The sequence below is a fragment of the Xiphophorus maculatus genome, chromosome 16, assembly GCF_002775205.1.
Source record: "Xiphophorus maculatus strain JP 163 A chromosome 16, X_maculatus-5.0-male, whole genome shotgun sequence".
Classification (NCBI taxonomy): Eukaryota; Metazoa; Chordata; class Actinopteri; order Cyprinodontiformes; family Poeciliidae; genus Xiphophorus; species Xiphophorus maculatus.
In genome coordinates, this window is record NC_036458.1 from 3,386,882 (window position 1) to 3,404,741 (window position 17,860).

At 44.5% G+C, this 17,860-nt stretch overlaps 1 protein-coding gene across 1 annotated transcript in view; it reads left to right on the forward strand.

Moving 5' to 3' along the window:
- LOC111611674 overlaps positions 1 to 17,860 on the forward strand; it is a 55,515-nt gene that overhangs the window by 33,713 nt on the left and 3,942 nt on the right. The gene's annotated exons all lie outside the window — the stretch shown is intronic.

The window sequence follows — 17,860 nt, forward strand, 5'->3', positions numbered from 1 at the left end:
TAGTCACAAAACACTGTCTCCCCTTTCGTTTTTTGGTTTTTTGCTGACCTGCAGACTCGACGACTCGTTTTCCTCCTTCCGGTGCGTCCATCAGTCTTGGTTTGTCTTTCTCCATGGAAATGCTGAGGCGAGCTTCTGCCAGGCGTGAGTTTTGGATTTCTTCTTGGGAGGCTCCGGCTCCGTACTGGACACGGTGGCGTGAGTCTGCTCGTCTGGTACCACTTTGATGGCTGCTCCGACTGAGTAGATCCCTTTATAGGGGACGGTGATCATGCGCACTGACAGCTGGACATGACAGGAGGTGCTAGGATCAGAGGGCGTACTCGCCCTGTGAGCCACGCCTCCCGGGTGTTGCAAAACTCCATCCCGAAACTGGGATTCCGCTGTCACCCAGTACAGGCAGGACTTCTCTTTTGGTCTCACCGCATTGCTGCCCCATCCTTCCACCTCTGTGGTGTAGTAATACATATCCGAGCTGCGCACCCCATCTTCTCTTGGTACATCCGGCAGATCCACTATGGGTATCGTGCAGTCATTGATGACCTCCAAAATTAGATGTGCCCAGGTGGTTAGTTCCCAGGGGCCTGTCCACCCACCGTTAACGGCTTGCTCTCGGGCGTCATCTGGGAGTGCACTTAGCTCCTCAGCTGATGGTTGGTATGCGTGAGGCCGATGTACCCGGAAGACCACCGGAGAGTGGTTGGCATTCAATGGTGGACATGACAGGGATGCTCTAGCAGCGTCATATGGCCAGGCGGCTTGAACAGAATCCCACAGGACATCATGGGGCCCTTCTTCCCTCTTCCACACCCATGGGTCCAATTCCTCTGGAGTGTTCGGAGGGGCGGAAGGTCCTGGTAATATTATCGGTATGGAGCTCCCATAGTTCGGCTGCACTTGCCCATAGGTTCTGTAATATCGCAGCGAGCTGTAAAATCTTGTCACTTGCCACCCTTCAGCTTCGCCTGTCAGTGTTACCTCTCCCCTCTTCAGCTGTTCCTCGCACACAGGGCAGTGGTGTAGCTCATCTCCGTCCCACGTGCAATAACAAGTTCTTGGTTTTTCCTGGAGCCACCCCCATTGGGTTTCCAACTTAAGCCGGGGCAGGTAACCCACTCGGCAGTTCCCACAGACTGTGTTGTTCAATACCGTGACTGGGGAGACGCGAAGGTGTTGTAGCATCTCTGCGGTAGCCTCCTGGTGTCTTGGCTTCTCACGGCCCGGTCCTTCCCAGATAATGGGAAGATGGTGGTCGGCTAAACAAACCGGGCAGCCGCTTTTAGCTTTTCTCCAAACCAGCATCTCTCTGTCCTCCGACAGGACTCCATTTTTGGCCCAATCCAATTTCTTCAGGGCTCGTCCTGCCCAAATCCCTGAAGGGGTTCTTCTAATTACAACCACCCCTTTCACGGTGGCCAGTCCGAGATAGGGTGGAATGGTACATGATTCACTGGCCATTTCACCGGCTTCTGTTTCGCTTTAGTCAGGAACCGGCTTGAGCTGCTCAACTCCTTGGATCCCTTTTCTTTCCAGCAATACTGTGTTCCTATCCAGTACTTTTTTGACGATGTCAGTTGTCTCAAACTTGGGTTTTACTGCTGCATGTACAGGTTGCTCTCTTGCTTTGACCCACACGCGCTGTCCCTCTCGGAATGGCACTCTGGGCGTCAGCTTCTCCTTTTTGTCGCTGGAGCCCCGCCCCACTTCCTTCGTGGTGAACGGCCGTTGGTTGAGTTCCATCGCAGGGGCGGGTCTTTCGGCTCTGCTTCTGTCGTTCAGGGCCTGCCCTATTTCCACCGCTTGGGTGCTCCAACTGTTGGTGTTAGCATTTTTAGCTATCCAGCTTTTCACTAACCCTATGGCTCGTTCCACCACTCCGTTAGCTTGTGGGGTATAGGGTGGCGAGTAAACTCGCATTACTCCATACTTCTGACACCACTGGTCAACCTGTGAATTACGGAAATGAGTCCCATTGTCCGTGCGCAGCTCTTTCGGGATTCCCAGGGCACTGCATACTTGTTCCAGCATGCCGACAACGCTATTGCCGTTTGCTTTCCTGGCTGCTTTTGTAGTTACAAACCCCGACATGGAATCCACCAGCACTAAGAGGTACTTCTCACCTCTCCTTCCTGTTATCCCCATGGGTCCTGCAACATCCATGCAGACTGAGCCCCAGGGGACCGTGCTTTTGATGGACAACCCATCCATCCGCTGCCCTCGGCGACCTGCGTTGTATTGACCACACACTTCACAGTCCCTTAGCACGCGTTGGACTTGTTTCACTGGGATCCAAAGGTCTTGCTCCTCCAGTTCCTTACGGGTAGGTCGCACGCCTGCATGTCCAAGGGCCTCATGCACGCTCCGCACGACCTCGACCACGTATTCTTTTGGGACCTCCCGTCCTTTGGGAGTTCTGTCCCACTTCTCGGTACCGACAAAGACGATCTTCCTTTGTTGGACATAACAGTCCACTTCATCATTCCCACGCCAATGAGCTCCCTCATGCGTGTGTGCTCTTTGGTGCTGCACTTCTATTTCCAACTGCAGCTTCAGCTCAGCAATTTTTTTCCACAAATCTTTGTGTGCCACTGGCTTGCCCTTTGCTGTCTCGAAACCATTTTCTTCCCAAATGGCCAAGTCTTCTCTGAGAGCCTGAGCGCAGTAGTAACTGTCGGTTACTAACCTGGCACTTTTGATTTTCCTTTTCACCAGCTCCAGCAATCCTTCCAGTACTGCCGTCACTTCTCCGGCTTGAGCACTACCGGGGGCCTTTCCTTTCTGGCGGCCTTTCTCTTTGCCGTCCTGCTTCAGAATAAATCCCCAGTATGCCGACTGGTCGGACCCCTTTCTGGATCCATCAGTGTAGATTGTCCATTCCGGTTGTCCTGGCTTCTCAAGTGTTTCTTGTGGTTTTTTCTTACTGGTAGGTTGTGCTGGCCCAATTTCAAGCTCCGGGTCCAGCAAGATGTCCTCCCATCTTCCCCACCGAGTATTGGTTGCTTTAGTACTTTCCACAGTTCCTTTTCTTAGGTACTTGTGAACTTGGCTTTGTGTGATGACTTTGACTGGTTGTCCTTGTGCTAAATCTTTCAGCACACCCCAATAGCGGGCTAACACCGCTAGCTCTTTTTCTTCCTGCGGGTATTTCTTTTCAACAGAAGTTAGAGTGTAACTCCACAGGGTAACCAAGCCTCCATTTTCGTTACTCACTTTGATCATGGCATCGTCATTCTCGCAGCTGATCTCTGCCACCAGCCTTTCTGACAAACTCCTTGGCTCCAATCTCACAGCTGCTTGAATGGCCCTTCTCAGTTCCTCTAGGTTCTGTTGATTTGCTGCTGTCCAAACCCAGGGTCTTTTTCCGTCTTTCTCGTCGTCCTCACTTTTCCTCAGGCAGTGGTACAAGGGTTTGGCATATTTCTGATAGTTGGGTACATGGTCTCTGACATAGTTGCACAGTCCCAATATTTTCTGCAGGTCATTTTCTGACTGTGGTGGTTGAATGTTTGTCAGCTTTTCTCTGTACCCATCCGAGAGTCCCAAGTCCGACGTGACTTGGAAACCCAGATAATTCACTTGGAACTGTCCAAATTGACATTTCTTGAGGTTTAGCTTCAAACCTGCTTTGGTGAGATTTTTAACCACTTTTCGTAGCCTCTCTAGGTGTTCTTCTTCTGTGTCATCAGCAATAAAAACATCATCAATGTACACAGTTGCACCCACGTCCCCCAACACTTCCATCACTGCTGACTGGAACACGTTTGGGGAGTTCTTGTACCCCTGGGGTAACCTTTGCCACACATAGCTCTTGCCTTTGTGGGTGAATGCAGTTTTACCTTGCGACTGTCTGGCGAGGCGTAGAGAGAAAAATCCATTGGCTAGGTCGATGCAGGACTTGAACTTTTTGACTCGAAGAGTTTTCAACGCTCCTTGTGGATTGATCAAACTGGCTCGGTTTGCTATTGTTCTCCGATTCAGGGCCTTGAAGTTGATGACTGGCCTCCAACCCCCTCCAGCCGATTCAGGTTTCTTCACCGCCTGGATGGGGCTGTTGGTGATCGGGTTGAGCTCCTCTCTGATGATCTCTAGGGCGCCCAGCTCCTTCACGATCTTGTCCATCTCCTCGACTGCTCCTGGGTTCAACGGGTACTGCCGAACAGGTGGATGAACCCCACCTTCGATGTGATGAACAAACTTTGGGCCCAAATCTCCACAATCATTTTTGAACCGTGCTACCTGTGCTGTAGCGATGATTTCACGTAGCTCCTCTTTCCCAGCCGGGGAGAAGTCACTCTCTTCAAGTTTCTGTTCTGTCACCGTTGGTATGTCGACCGGTTTGTACCAGTCTTGCTTCTCTGATCCTGTTTGTGTTGGGCCGACTTTCACCAATCTTGCTTTCAAGCTCGTCAGCCTTCTCTCCAGCCTACGATGTGTGCTTTTCTTTTTACTGAGTTCGTCTAAGTCTTTTACTGTAAGGAGATTGTAGGGACCTTTCACCCATACTACTCCTTTCCAGGTCCCATATGGCATTTCTTCTATTTTCCCATTGGCAAACTGAACCTTCAGGTGTCCTGCTGTTTTTAGGTCTTTGCGGGTCATCGACACCTCCGCTCCGGTGTCCACTAGGTAGGGCACTCCTTCCACTTTAGCATAGATTTCGTCCCCTTCCCAGTAGGCATTGTCTAAAACGACCCGCGACCTGGACGCCATTACTTTGGTGACCCTCCGGCCCCGGCTTTACGGGACTCACGGAGGGCCGTCCTCTCTTCTGGGCTCAATTTCCTATACTCCTCATCTGTCAGGAACTGACCTTTCCCTGGCTGATTTGATGAAGCCGGAGGGTTGGTCGGTTTCCCTTGTGGTCCTGGTGGTTTCTGCTGGAACGGTCGGTTCCGGAAGTTGGGTGGCGGTGTTCCTTGTTGAAACGGTCTGCTCTGGAAGTTGGATGGCGGTGCTCCTTGCTGGAACGGTCTACCCTGGAAGTTGGATGGTTGTCTGATGTTAACCCTTCCAGGTGGCTTTGCCGGTTGGCTAGCCTCCTTCTTCCTTTTGTCCTCGTAGTACTGTTGTTCCAGGTCGAATCCTTGCACTGCTACATCCATCTGAGCGACTGTTGTGCTTCTCACTGGCAACTTCACGAACACGATCTCTCCTCTGCGTCCTTTTGTCACCTCACGCAGTACTTTCACATATCTCGCAGGGGAAACGGTCTGCTTAAGTGTGTGCCAAAGCGGTTCCAACCGGCTTCCCTTGTCCAGCCGTCCTCTGGCTCTCTTCACCTGGGACTCTTCATCATCCATGTCCTCCAACACCAGCCTCTCATAGTTGCTCTGTGCTGAATCTGTTCCAACCATCGGGTCCGCAGTCACGCTGGTCAGCCACAACTTTTTGGCTCCCTCGTGGTTGGTGGTAGACAACACAGTTGGCCAAACATCTTTTAGATATTCTTCATTGTTTTCGTCTGCGTTTTTACTCCTAATCACCAGCCTTAGATTCTTCAATTCGGCGTAAGCATCCTGTCCCGTATTAGTGGCAGGTAGCTGAGTCAACGCCCCTGGTGGTCTCACCGGGATCTGTGGTCCTGGCTCCGAAGACGTCGCCTGAGGTTCCTCTTCATCAGCCGACACTTCGTCCAGCTTCTGTCGAGCCTCCCTGGAGTATTTGAAGGCAGCTTTCTTCAGTCGTCGCAGCATCACATCATACATAATTCCAATGTATGCATTCCTGAAGTTGGTAGTCAGGGAATAGTGTGCTGTCAGAGTGGAGCAGGATGGTGTCATCAGGATGTTAGCCCATTCTCCGATTGTTGCTTCCACCTCGAGCTGCACCCGGTCTCCCAATCTGCTGGCCCATCCTGCCGGGATCTGGTACTCGGTTTGGCCGACCTCTGGTACATACGTACGCCGTCCGTCCTTAGCCTGCACGGGACCCCAGGTCACGTCTCTTGCCAGTCTCTCAGAAGATCCTTCGATGTCAAAGGTTTCTATTTCTTTCTTCTTACCCCGATGCTGTCCTGTTCGGAGTGTCTTATGCTCGGCCGGTAGTTGCTTTGGGTCGGAGAAGACGCTGCCGTGATCGCTCTCCTCTTCTTCTTCTCCAGGATGTTCGATCTCCGGTTGCTCCTCTTCGTCCTCCGAGTCACTGATGTCCTCATACTGCTGTTGTCGAAGAGGTTCTCTCCTGGGGGAGTTCAGCGGTCGAATCTTGGCTGGTTTCATCGGTCCTTCTTCTTTCGGGACCGTCGGCTGCTCATTCTTGACTTTTCCCGCATTGGGTTTTTTCAGTTCACTGTGGCTCTCTTCAAACGAGAACTCCTTAACGTACTTTGCTGCGGAGAACCCTGGTTCAACAGGTGTCTCCTTTATCTTTATCCTGGGTGGCTGCACGGCCTTGGCTTTTCCTATCTGGGTGGTGTTTAAAACCTCACTTTGGGGAATTTTTAAGGGATATTTCTTGATTTCTTGCGATGGATGGCTAATGCGGCATTGCTCCTCCATCTCAGCTGCCAATTTCACCCCTTGCTCAGTGCGGAGTCGATGCAGACGGGGGTCAACCACCACCACCACTTCTTTGAACACAAAGAAATGACTGTTGGTCTTGGCTATATTCACCACTCCGTTCTCCGCTATTGATCTGGCGGTGTCCCTTGGCAGATCCGGCGATCTCAGTCCTTGTACACTCACTATGACTCTTCTCATGCATTCGTTGCTGGCCGCCGCTAAGCCCCGCTCGAGTCCATGCCACATCTTCTTCCGATATTCCTCCAAACCCTCTCCTTTTCGGTAGACGTCAATCGGGACTAGGATTACAGCACCATAAGGGAGACTATAGCCGTTCATCAAGACTACTTCTCCCCTTGTCTTTGGGCTACAGGTGGCTTCTAGCAATTTTGAATCCGCTTGGTAATATTGCCCTGCTTGGTCCTCAAGGCTGCGTCTGAACTTTCGATTGTGGATCTTGTATCTGTCATTGGTGAACACAATCAGTCCGTCACCCTCAAGATCCCATATTCTTCCAATAACCTGATAAATCCGGAGGCCGGTCTGCAGTCTAAAGTTGCTGGCCCCCGGTGGTATTTCGGCTAATTCTCGGGCCATCCTCCAGGTGTCCGATTTCTGAGTCTTCTTCTTAGGGCGACCGGGGTCCCGCTGCTCCTCGTCCGATTCCTCCCTGTCCTCGTCGGAACTGCTGGCCGCTGGGGTCTCCGTAGGTGGTAGTGGATGCCTTCTCTCCGTGCTGTGGGCTCGGGGATGAAACCCGGGCTCCAGACCTCGTCGCAGGGACCAGTCCCTGGCCGCTTGCTCCAACTGCTCCTCAGTGAGGCCGCCGACGAGCGCTTCCTCGGGGTCTTCCTCATTGGCTGGTGCAGGTGGGATGTCCTCGTTCCGCGATGGACCTGGTGGAGCTGAGGGACCTCCATCGCTGTCGTCGCTGCTGTCACCGCCGGCGTTGTCGTCGCTGCCGCCCGTCAGGTCTATCAGATACCTCGGAGGTTGCTTCGTCTGGCGAGTCGGTGTCGTGGTTCTGCTGGGCAGTCGGGACGGAGGCTCAGCCACCTCCGACCCTGCCTCTTCGAGGGCTCGCTCCTTTTCCTTGCCCTCTTTGTAGGTTGAAAGTCTCTGCATGGCCTCAGCGTAGTCTTTGTACTGGTTCACCCCCTTGGCGTTTGGGTCCACCAGGATTCCATCGATGCCCGCCGCCAAGGTAGCTGTTTTTACTACGCGGTCATACTTTTCGGAGGGGCTGTGGACAATTCGTAGCTCACCATCCGCCCATCCTTCAAGGAGGTCAGCGAACCATTCCAGCCATCCTCTAACCTCCGGCTTCTTAGCCACTTTCACTGGGCATCTGACGACCCCCAGTCGGTGGCCGTGTCTAAGCTGGGTGCAGTAGTATATCCGTTTTTGCACTATGATTTCCATTGGGCTCCGAGCAACGTCCTTGCTCATGGTGAAGTGAGAATCAAAGAACATCTTTTTATTTATCTCAGTCCAGGATTCCAATCCATCACCAAGTAATATCAACATTACAGGAAATTGCGATAATGCAGATTTGGAAAGATGGGATTGATGATTCTTCCCATCCCGGCTGATGTTGCTTGCCTCTTGTTCCATTGCTGGCTTTTGTAGGGGCTCCAGTTCCCCTCTTTCTTCTTCTTCACTCATAGTTGTCTTTGTCTTTCGAGTCGCCTATCCCCCAAAGCCTCTCTTTGCGCTTTCGAGTAGGGATGGGTCCAGGCTGTGTTGGCTACTGGCTTCACTGTCTGGATCTGGTCATTCTATCCTCAGTAGAAGCTTTCCCTCACCTGTATGCTATACAGTTACTGCGAGGGTTGTGACTGATGGCCTTGTCAGTCACCACTAACTCTCTTCCCTAAGAGTTAGAAACCCAAGTGAGCTATTCAGAGTCTCGCATCTGTTTTCACTGACTTGGTGTCTTTGGGGCCCGCCTACTCAGTTGTGCGCCGCCCCACGTTGGGCGCCATGAAGGTTATCCTGCAATAGTCAGCCCCGCCCACTCCTCACTACTACCCAGGGCTGCCTACTGACCAGTTCTCTGTCTAACAGGTCCGGAAAATCTCTGAGACCTGGGTATTACCCTAAAAGTACTCTATAAGAGATAATCTATTTAAACTGGTGGCGAAAGTGATTCGTCTAGCTCTAACTACCTCCAATCCAGAAGTTATGACCCTTTACAGTTAAGAAACAATCAGCTGAGTAGCCCTCACAGCTGCATAATTCCAATAACCACTTCTGTTAACGGTAGCCCACTTTCTAAATCATAACTTGCACTTGGAACCGGCTAGATTATGTTTAGTGACTTAGATGTAAGTCCCAGGGTCATTATTTATTCTCACCAAAGGAAATTATGAAGCCTCCTATTTACTGGAATCATGTACATTAGTTTTCCCTTAATTAAAAGAACTGAACGAAGATTAAATGACTCTATTAATTCCAATGTCCACCAACCTCTTTAGAATTTTATAGTATAAATTTATTAAGCAAGCTTAAGCAGGGATATGCGACATACAAATCAATAATCAATCGTAAATAATTCAAAAACAGTGTAATAAAATTTACATGTACAATCATACTACCCTGTCCTCTTTTCCCTGACTAAAGTCGCAAGTTCTGAGATGGAATTTCAATGAGCAGATTCAACTCATACCCAGACGATGGTGGATCTTTGGCAACAGGAATTTCTAGCATCCTTGGTTGAGGTCTTTGCCTTGTGTGGAAAAAACCCTCTTTAGAAAAGAAACAAAGCAGAACGGGTCCGAATCCTTTGGCAAAACCCAGTTCCTCATCCCTGAGGGAGCTTTGTCCTTCCTCCAAGTCTTGTTGCAGAGTTTGTAATTGCTGGGCTGAGACGAGACCGACGATCGAATGAAGAACCAGGGATGGGGCGATGGAACCCAGTCCTTCCTTGGCGGTGTGAAGTCCGAACTCTCCCGTGGTTCTGAAGTGCGGTCCGTGGCTCAATCTGCTTCAGCAAGTTGTCTCTCCTTCTGCGCCGTCGGACTGGGAACAACTGGTTCCTCTTCTCAGCCCCTTTTTATGCATCTCTCCACCATGTGTGTGTATGGGGAGGTTTGGCCTACGTGACTTTCTCCACATCTGCTGTTTCTCATGAAAAAGTCCTCACATTGCCCAATCTATTTCTGCTGACCATGGTGGAAAGTCCCGTACTTCCCCTTTCTCCGTTGCTTCAGCCAAACTCAACACTCCAACCATCCTGTGCGCTCTGACCATCTGTTCAGAACTGCTTGCGACATTTCCTGTTTCAGGACTGTGCTGTATTCCTCTCTTTTTCTATAACCCACTATTATGTATTATAGCTCATTAAACACATTAAATCTGTTGTTAAACCTGTTTGAATTAATTTCAAATGATTACAACTTCACATCATCACAAGTTTGATCCTTAGTTAACAATCAATCACATCTCTTACTTATTATAATTCATCAACCATAATCTTTCCACAGTTAATTCATTACAGAAATCATTACAGATCACATTTCAGATAATACATTTCAGAAGGTTATTATGTGATTACTTGTATTCATTTTACTATTCCTTCATATTCAATTTAATTAGCTTTTAATCAAACTACAAGATTACTTATTTTCTCTCAGGCCTCTATGCACCTTTTCTGCATGCACCCGGAAAGATCTCACACCCCATGCCAGTTTTCTTGACAAATTTCAAAATAAAAGCCTTGAATATTTTTACATCAGGTAATTGCTGTTTTTGGCTTTATTTGACGTTTTCATCCAAAGCACTGTTACACATGGGATTACTTTGGAACTTTGAAATGAAGCATACTGAAAATTTCAAAATAAAAGCCTTGAATATTTTTACATCAGGTAATTGCTGTTTTTGGCTTTATATGACTTTTTCATCCAAAGCACTGTTACACATGGGATTAGTTTGGAACTTTAAAATGGAGCATAATAATAATTTCAAAATAAAAGCCTTGAATATTTTTACATCAGGTAATTGCTCTTTTTGGCTTTATTTGACTTTTTCATCCAAAGCACTGTTACACGTGGTATTAGTTTGGCCCTTTGAAATGAAGCATTCTGAAAATTTCAAAATAAAAGCCTTGAATAATTTTACATGACGTAATTGCTCTTTTTGGCTTTATTTGACTTTTTCATCCAAAGCACTGTTACACGTGGTATTAGTTTGGCCCTTTGAAATGAAGCATACTGAAAATTTCAAAATAAAAGCCTTGAATATTTTTACATCAGCTACTTGTGTTTTGAGCATTATATAACTATTTTAACCCAAGGACTATTACGCATGGGATTAGTTTGGCCCTTTGAAATGAAGGTTAACAAAACTTCCAAAATAAAAGCCTTGACAACATTTTAAATCGTACCGAACGGTGCACGTCCGCCTCGCTTAACGTTCTTGCGGTTCTCCGCGTGCCACTGATCACGTCGCGGCGTCCTTTGGCGTCGACGCCGATTTGTGGCGCGACGACGCCGGGCCCATGCCCGACGGGCGCGCCTTGGCAGGCCCCGGCTAAATTTCTTCCGAAATTTTCTAGTTATTATTATAGAACTTTATTTTTCTTCCGTAACCGTTAATGCGGCTCATACCGCTTGGTGCACACCTACAAATGAGGTATCAAAACCTGCAGAAAATTCACGCCATTCCAGCTATTACTTCTGGTGGGATTTGGGCTTAACGTGGCGACATAATTCGCAAAAAACTACGAAAAAACCCCCATTATAAGTCAATGGGAAAAATCCTAGAAATACCCTATTTTTGAGGATTTGCTGTGTCGTCACAAATTCACCTAGAAATGCCATTCAAATTTCATTTTGTAGATACGTCTGTGATCTCTTCGAAAGTGAAGACGGCTCGTCGATACCAGTTACGGTTTGTCCACAATTTGCCTCTAAGCGACCCAAAGTTTCTCATTTTTGCTCAAATTAGAGTGACAGCAGACCTCGGATCAGATATGGGCACAACATTTCTTTCTCTCATCACTGTAAATGCTCTGAGTGAGGTACAGATATGAATCTCGGGACTATCGCAGAAGACACATTGAACTGTCATACGCTCGAAACGCTTTTCGAATATGTATTACGGTTCCCGAACAAGAAGGATTTGTTTCCAATGCTTTTTTTCAGTAAAGTGTGTTTGCTCAAACACACTTGTGTGTTTGAGAGCTCAGAGCTCAGAGCTCACACCTGCTGAGACCATTATTTGCCATAGCAACGGAACTCAAGAGGCTATTGGCTGCTGATTTGGACTACGAATACGCATCGCTGTAGTTCTATCTATAGTGGAATACTCAGTTGAAACAGATCAGGACTGAACTGGCCTTTACAACTAATTGCTGCTTTGGGCTGTATATAACTGATTTAACTCAGTAACTGTTACACATGGGATTAGTTTTACACTTTAAAATTAAGCATATTGAAAATTTCACAATAAAAGCCCTGAATATTTTTACATGACGTAATTGCTCTTTTTTGGCTTCATTTGACTTTTTCATCCAAAGCACTGTTACACATGGTATTAGTTTGGCCCTTTAAAATGAAGCTTAACAAAAATTTCAAAATAAAAGCCTTGAATATTTTTACATGACATAATTGCTCTTTTTGGCTTTATTTGACTTTTTCATCCAAAGCACTGTTACACATGGTATTAGTTCAGAACTTTAAAATGAAGCATACTGAAAATTTCAAAATAAAAGCCTTGAATATTTTTACATCATGTAATTGCTCTTTTTGGCTTTATTTGACTTTTTCATCCAAAGCACTGTTACACATGGTATTAGTTTGGAACTTTAAAATGGAGCATAATAATAATTTCAAAATAAAAGCCTTGAATATTTTTACATCATGTAATTGCTGTTTTTGGCTTTGTATGACTTTTTCATCCAAAGCACTGTTACACATGGGATTAGTTCGGAACTTTAAAATGAAACATACTGAAAATTTCAAAATAAAAGCCTTGAATATTTTTACATCATGTAATTGCTCTTTTTGGCTTTATTTGACTTTTTCATCCAAAGCACTGTTACACATGGGATTAGTTTGGCCCTTTGAAATGAAGCATACTGAAAATTTTAAAATAAAAGCCTTGAATATTTTTACATGACGTAATTGCTGTTTGTGGCTTTATGTGACTTTTTCATCCAAAGCACTGTTACACATGGGATTAGTTTGGAACTTTAAAATTAAGCATACTGAAAATTTCAAAATAAAAGCCTTGAAGATTTTACATGACGTAATTGCTTTTTTTGGCCGTATATGACTTTTTCATGCAAAGCACTGTTACACATGGGATTAGTTCGGAACTTTAAAATGGAGCATACTGAAAATTTCAAAATAAAAGCCTTGAATATTTTTACATCAGCTACTTGTGTTTTCAGCATTATATAACTATTGGGATTAGTTCGGAACTTTAAAATGGAGCATACTGAAAATTTCAAAATAAAAGCCTTGAATATTTTTACATCAGCTACTTGTGTTTTCAGCATTATATAACTATTTTAACCCAAGGACTATTACGCATGGGATTAGTTTGGCCCTTTGAAATGAAGTTTAACAAAACTTCCAAAATAAAAGCCTTGACAACATTTTAAATCGTACCGAATGGTGCACGTCCGCCTCGCTTAACGTTCTTGTGGTTCTCCGCGTGCCACTGATTACGTTGCGGCGTTCTTTAGCGTCGACGCCGATTTGTGGCGTGACGACGCCGGGCCCAAGCCCGACGGGCGCGCCTTGGCAGGCCCCGGCTAAATTTCTTCAGAAATTTTGTTTTTCTAGTATTCTTTATTCTTCCGTAACCGTTAATGCGGCTCATACCGCTGGGTGCACACCTACAAATGAGGTATCAAAACGTGCAGAAAATTCACGCCATTGGAGCTATTATTTTTGGTGGGATTTGGGCTTAACGTGGCGACATAATTCGCAAAAAACTGCGAAAAAAACCCCATTATAACTCAATGGGAAAAATCCTAGAAATACCCTATTTTTGAGGATTTGCTGTGTCGTCACAAATTCACCTAGAAATGCCATTCAAATTTCATTTTGTAGATACGTCTGTGATCTCTTCGAAAGTGAAGACGGCTCGTCGATACCAGTTACGGTTTGTCCACAATTTGCCTCTAAGCGACCCAAACTTTCTCATTTTTGCTGAAATTACAGTGACAGCCCATCTCGGTTCATATCTGGGCACAACATTTCTTTCTCTCATCGCTGTAAATGCTCTGAGTGAGGTACAGATATGAATCTCGGGACTATCGCAGAAGACACATTGAACTGTCATACGCTCGAAACGCTTTTCGAATATGTATTACGGTTCCCGAACAAGAAGGATTTGTTTCCAATGCTTTTTTTCAGTAAAATGTGTTTGCTCAAACACACTTGTGTGTTTGAGAGCTCACAGCTCAGAGCTCACACCTGCTGAGACCATTATTTGCCATAGCAACGGAACTCAAGAGGCTATTGGCTGCTGGTTAGGACTACGAATACGCATCACTGTAGTTCTATCTATCCTCAGTTGAAACAGATCAGGACTGAGAACTGGCCTTTAGAACTACTGCTGCTATGGGCTGTATATAACTGATTTAACTCAGTAACTGTTACACATGGGATTAGTTTGGAACTTTAAAATGGAGCATAATAATAATTTCAAAATAAAAGCCTTGAATATTTTTACATCAGGTAATTGCTGTTTTTGGCTTTATTTGACGTTTTCATCCAAAGCACTGTTACACATGTACGCTCGAAACGCTTTTCGAATATGTATTACGGTTCCCGAACAAGAAGGATTTGTTTCCAATGCTTTTTTTCAGTAAAATGTGTTTGCTCAAACACACTTGTGTGTTTGAGAGCTCACAGCTCAGAGCTCACACCTGCTGAGACCATTATTTGCCATAGCAACGGAACTCAAGAGGCTATTGGCTGCTGGTTAGGACTACGAATACGCATCACTGTAGTTCTATCTATCCTCAGTTGAAACAGATCAGGACTGAGAACTGGCCTTTAGAACTACTGCTGCTATGGGCTGTATATAACTGATTTAACTCAGTAACTGTTACACATGGGATTAGTTTGGAACTTTAAAATGGAGCATAATAATAATTTCAAAATAAAAGCCTTGAATATTTTTACATCAGGTAATTGCTGTTTTTGGCTTTATTTGACGTTTTCATCCAAAGCACTGTTACACATGGGATTACTTTGGAACTTTAAAATGGAGAATAATAATTTCAAAATAAAAGCCTTGAATATTTTCACATCAGCTACTTGTGTTTTGAGCATTATATAACTATTTTAACCCAAGGACTATTACGCATGGGATTAGTTTGGCCCTTTGAAATGAAGTTTAACAAAACTTCCAAAATAAAAGCCTCGACAACATTTTAAATCGTACCGAACGGTGCACGTCCGCCTCGCTTAACGTTCTTGCGGTTCTCCGCGTGCCACTGCTTACGTCGCGGCGTTCTTTGGCGTCGACGCCGATTTGTGGCGCGACGACGCCGGGCCCGAACCCCACGGCCGCGCCTTGGCAGGCCCCGGCTAAATTTCTTCCGAAATTTTCTAGTTATAATTCTTTATTTTTCTTCCGTAACCGTTAATGCGGCTCATACCGCTGGGTGCACACCTACAAATGAGGTATCAAAACGTGCAGAAAATTCACGCCATTGGAGCTATTATTTTTGGTGGGATTTGGGCTTAACGTGGCGACATAATTCGCAAAAAACTGCGAAAAAAACCCCATGATAACTCAATGGGAAAAATCCTAGAAATACCCTATTTTTGAGGATTTGCTGTGTCGTCACAAATTCACCTAGAAATGCCATTCAAATTTCATTTTGTAGATACGTCTGTGATCTCTTCGAAAGTGAAGACGGCTCGTCGATACCAGTTACGGTTTGTCCACAATTTGCCTCTAAGCGACCCAAAGTTTCTCATTTTTCTTCAAATTAGAGTGACAGCCCATCTCGGTTCATATCTGGGCACAACATTTCTTTCTCTCATCACTGTAAATGCTCTGAGTGAGGTACAGATATGAATCTCGGGACTATCGCAGAAGACACATTGAACTGTCATACGCTCGAAACGCTTTTCGAATATGTATTACGGTTCCCGAACAAGAAGGATTTGTTTCCAATGCTTTTTTTCAGTAAAGTGTGTTTGCTCAAACACACTTGTGTGTTTGAGAGCTCACAGCTCAGAGCTCACACCTGCTGAGACCATTATTTGCCATAGCAACGGAACTCAAGAGGCTATTGGCTGCTGATTTGGACTACGAATACGCATCACTGTAGTTCTATCTATCCTCAGTTGAAACAGATCAGGACTGAGAACTGGCCTTTAGAACTACTGCTGCTATGGGCTGTATATAACTGATTTAACTCAGTAACTGTTACACATGGGATTAGTTTGGAACTTTAAAATGGAGCATAATAATAATTTCAAAATAAAAGCCTTGAATAGTTTTACATCAGGTAATTGCTGTTTTTGGCTTTATTTGACGTTTTCATCCAAAGCACTGTTACACATGGGATTACTTTGGAACTTTAAAATGGAGAATAATAATAATTTCAAAATAAAAGCCTTGAATATTTTTACATCAGGTAATTGCTTTTTTTGGCCGTATATGACTTTTTCATCCAAAGCAATGTTACACATGGGATTAGTTTGGAACTTTAAAATGGAGAATAATAATTTCAAAATAAAAGCCTTGAATATTTTTACATCAGGTAATTGCTGTTTTTGGCTTTATTTGACGTTTTCATCCAAAGCACTGTTACACATGGGATTACTTTGGAACTTTAAAATGGAGAATAATAATAATTTCAAAATAAAAGCCTTGAATATTTTTACATCAGGTAATTGCTTTTTTGGCCGTATATGACTTTTTCATCCAAAGCAATGTTACACATGGGATTAGTTTGGAACTTTAAAATGGAGAATAATAATTTCAAAATAAAAGCCTTGAATATTTTTACATCATGTATTTGCTGTTTTTGGCTTTATATGACTTTTTCATCCAAAGCACTGTTACACATGGCATTAGTTCGGAACTTTAAAATTAAGCATACTGAAAATTTCAAAATAAAAGCCTTGAATATTTTTACATCAGGTAATTGCTCTTTTTGGCTTTATGTGACTTTTTCATCCAAAGCACTGTTACACGTGGTATTAGTTTGGCCCTCTGAAATGAAGCATATTGAAAATTTCAAAATAAAAGCCTTGAATATTTTTACATCATGTAATTGCTTTTTTTGGCCGTATATGACTCTTTCATCCAAAGCACTGTTACACATGGGATTAGTTTGGAACTTTAAAATGGAGCATAATAATAATTTCAAAATAAAAGCCTTGAATATTTTTACATCATGCAATTGCTGTTTTTGGCTTTGTGTGACTTTTTCATCCAAAGCACTGTTACACATGGGATTAGTTTTGAACTTTAAAATTAAGCATATTGAACATTTCACAATAAAAGCCCTGAATATTTTTACATGACGTAATTGCTCTTTTTGGCTTTATTTGACTTTTTCATCCAAAGCACTGTTACACGTGGTATTAGTTCAGAACTTTAAAGTTAAGCATACTGACAATTTCAAAATAAAAGCCTTGAATATTTTTACATGAGGTAATAGCTCTTTTTGGCTTTTTTTGACTTTTTCATCCAAAGCACTCTTACACGTGGTATTAGTTCGGAACTTAAAAATGAAGCATACTGAAAATTTCAAAATAAAAGCCTTGCATTTTTTTACATCAGCTACTTGTGTTTTGAGCATTATATAACTATTTTAACCCAAGGACTATTACGCATGGGATTAGTTTGGCCCTTTGAAATGAAGTTTAACAAAACTTCCAAAATAAAAGCCTTGACAACATTTTAAATCGTACCGAACGGTGCACGTCCGCCTCACTTAACGTTCTTGCGGTTCTCCGCGTGCCACTGATTACGTCACGGCGTTCTTTAGCGTCGACGCCGATTTGTGGCGTGACGACGCCGGGCCCAAACCCCACGGCCGCGCCTTGGCAGGCCCCGGCTAAATTTCTTCAGAAATTTTGTTTTTCTAGTTTTAAATTTAAAGTGACTTTTTTTTCCCAAGTCAAGGTTTATTTATATAGCACATTTATAACAGCCTCAACTTCACAACATCACAGGTAGGTAAATGAAAAAATAGAATTAATATTAAATTTAGTAAAAAATAATAAGACAAGTATAAAATTGTCAGATACCAAAAGCTAATAATATGAATAAAACCCCAAAATTTAGAAATTTAGCTGCAGCAATTATCTTAATTGCTTTTACATTTTCTCTTTAGCTGTTGAAGGTCATAGAGAACAGATGAGTTTTCTGTCTGG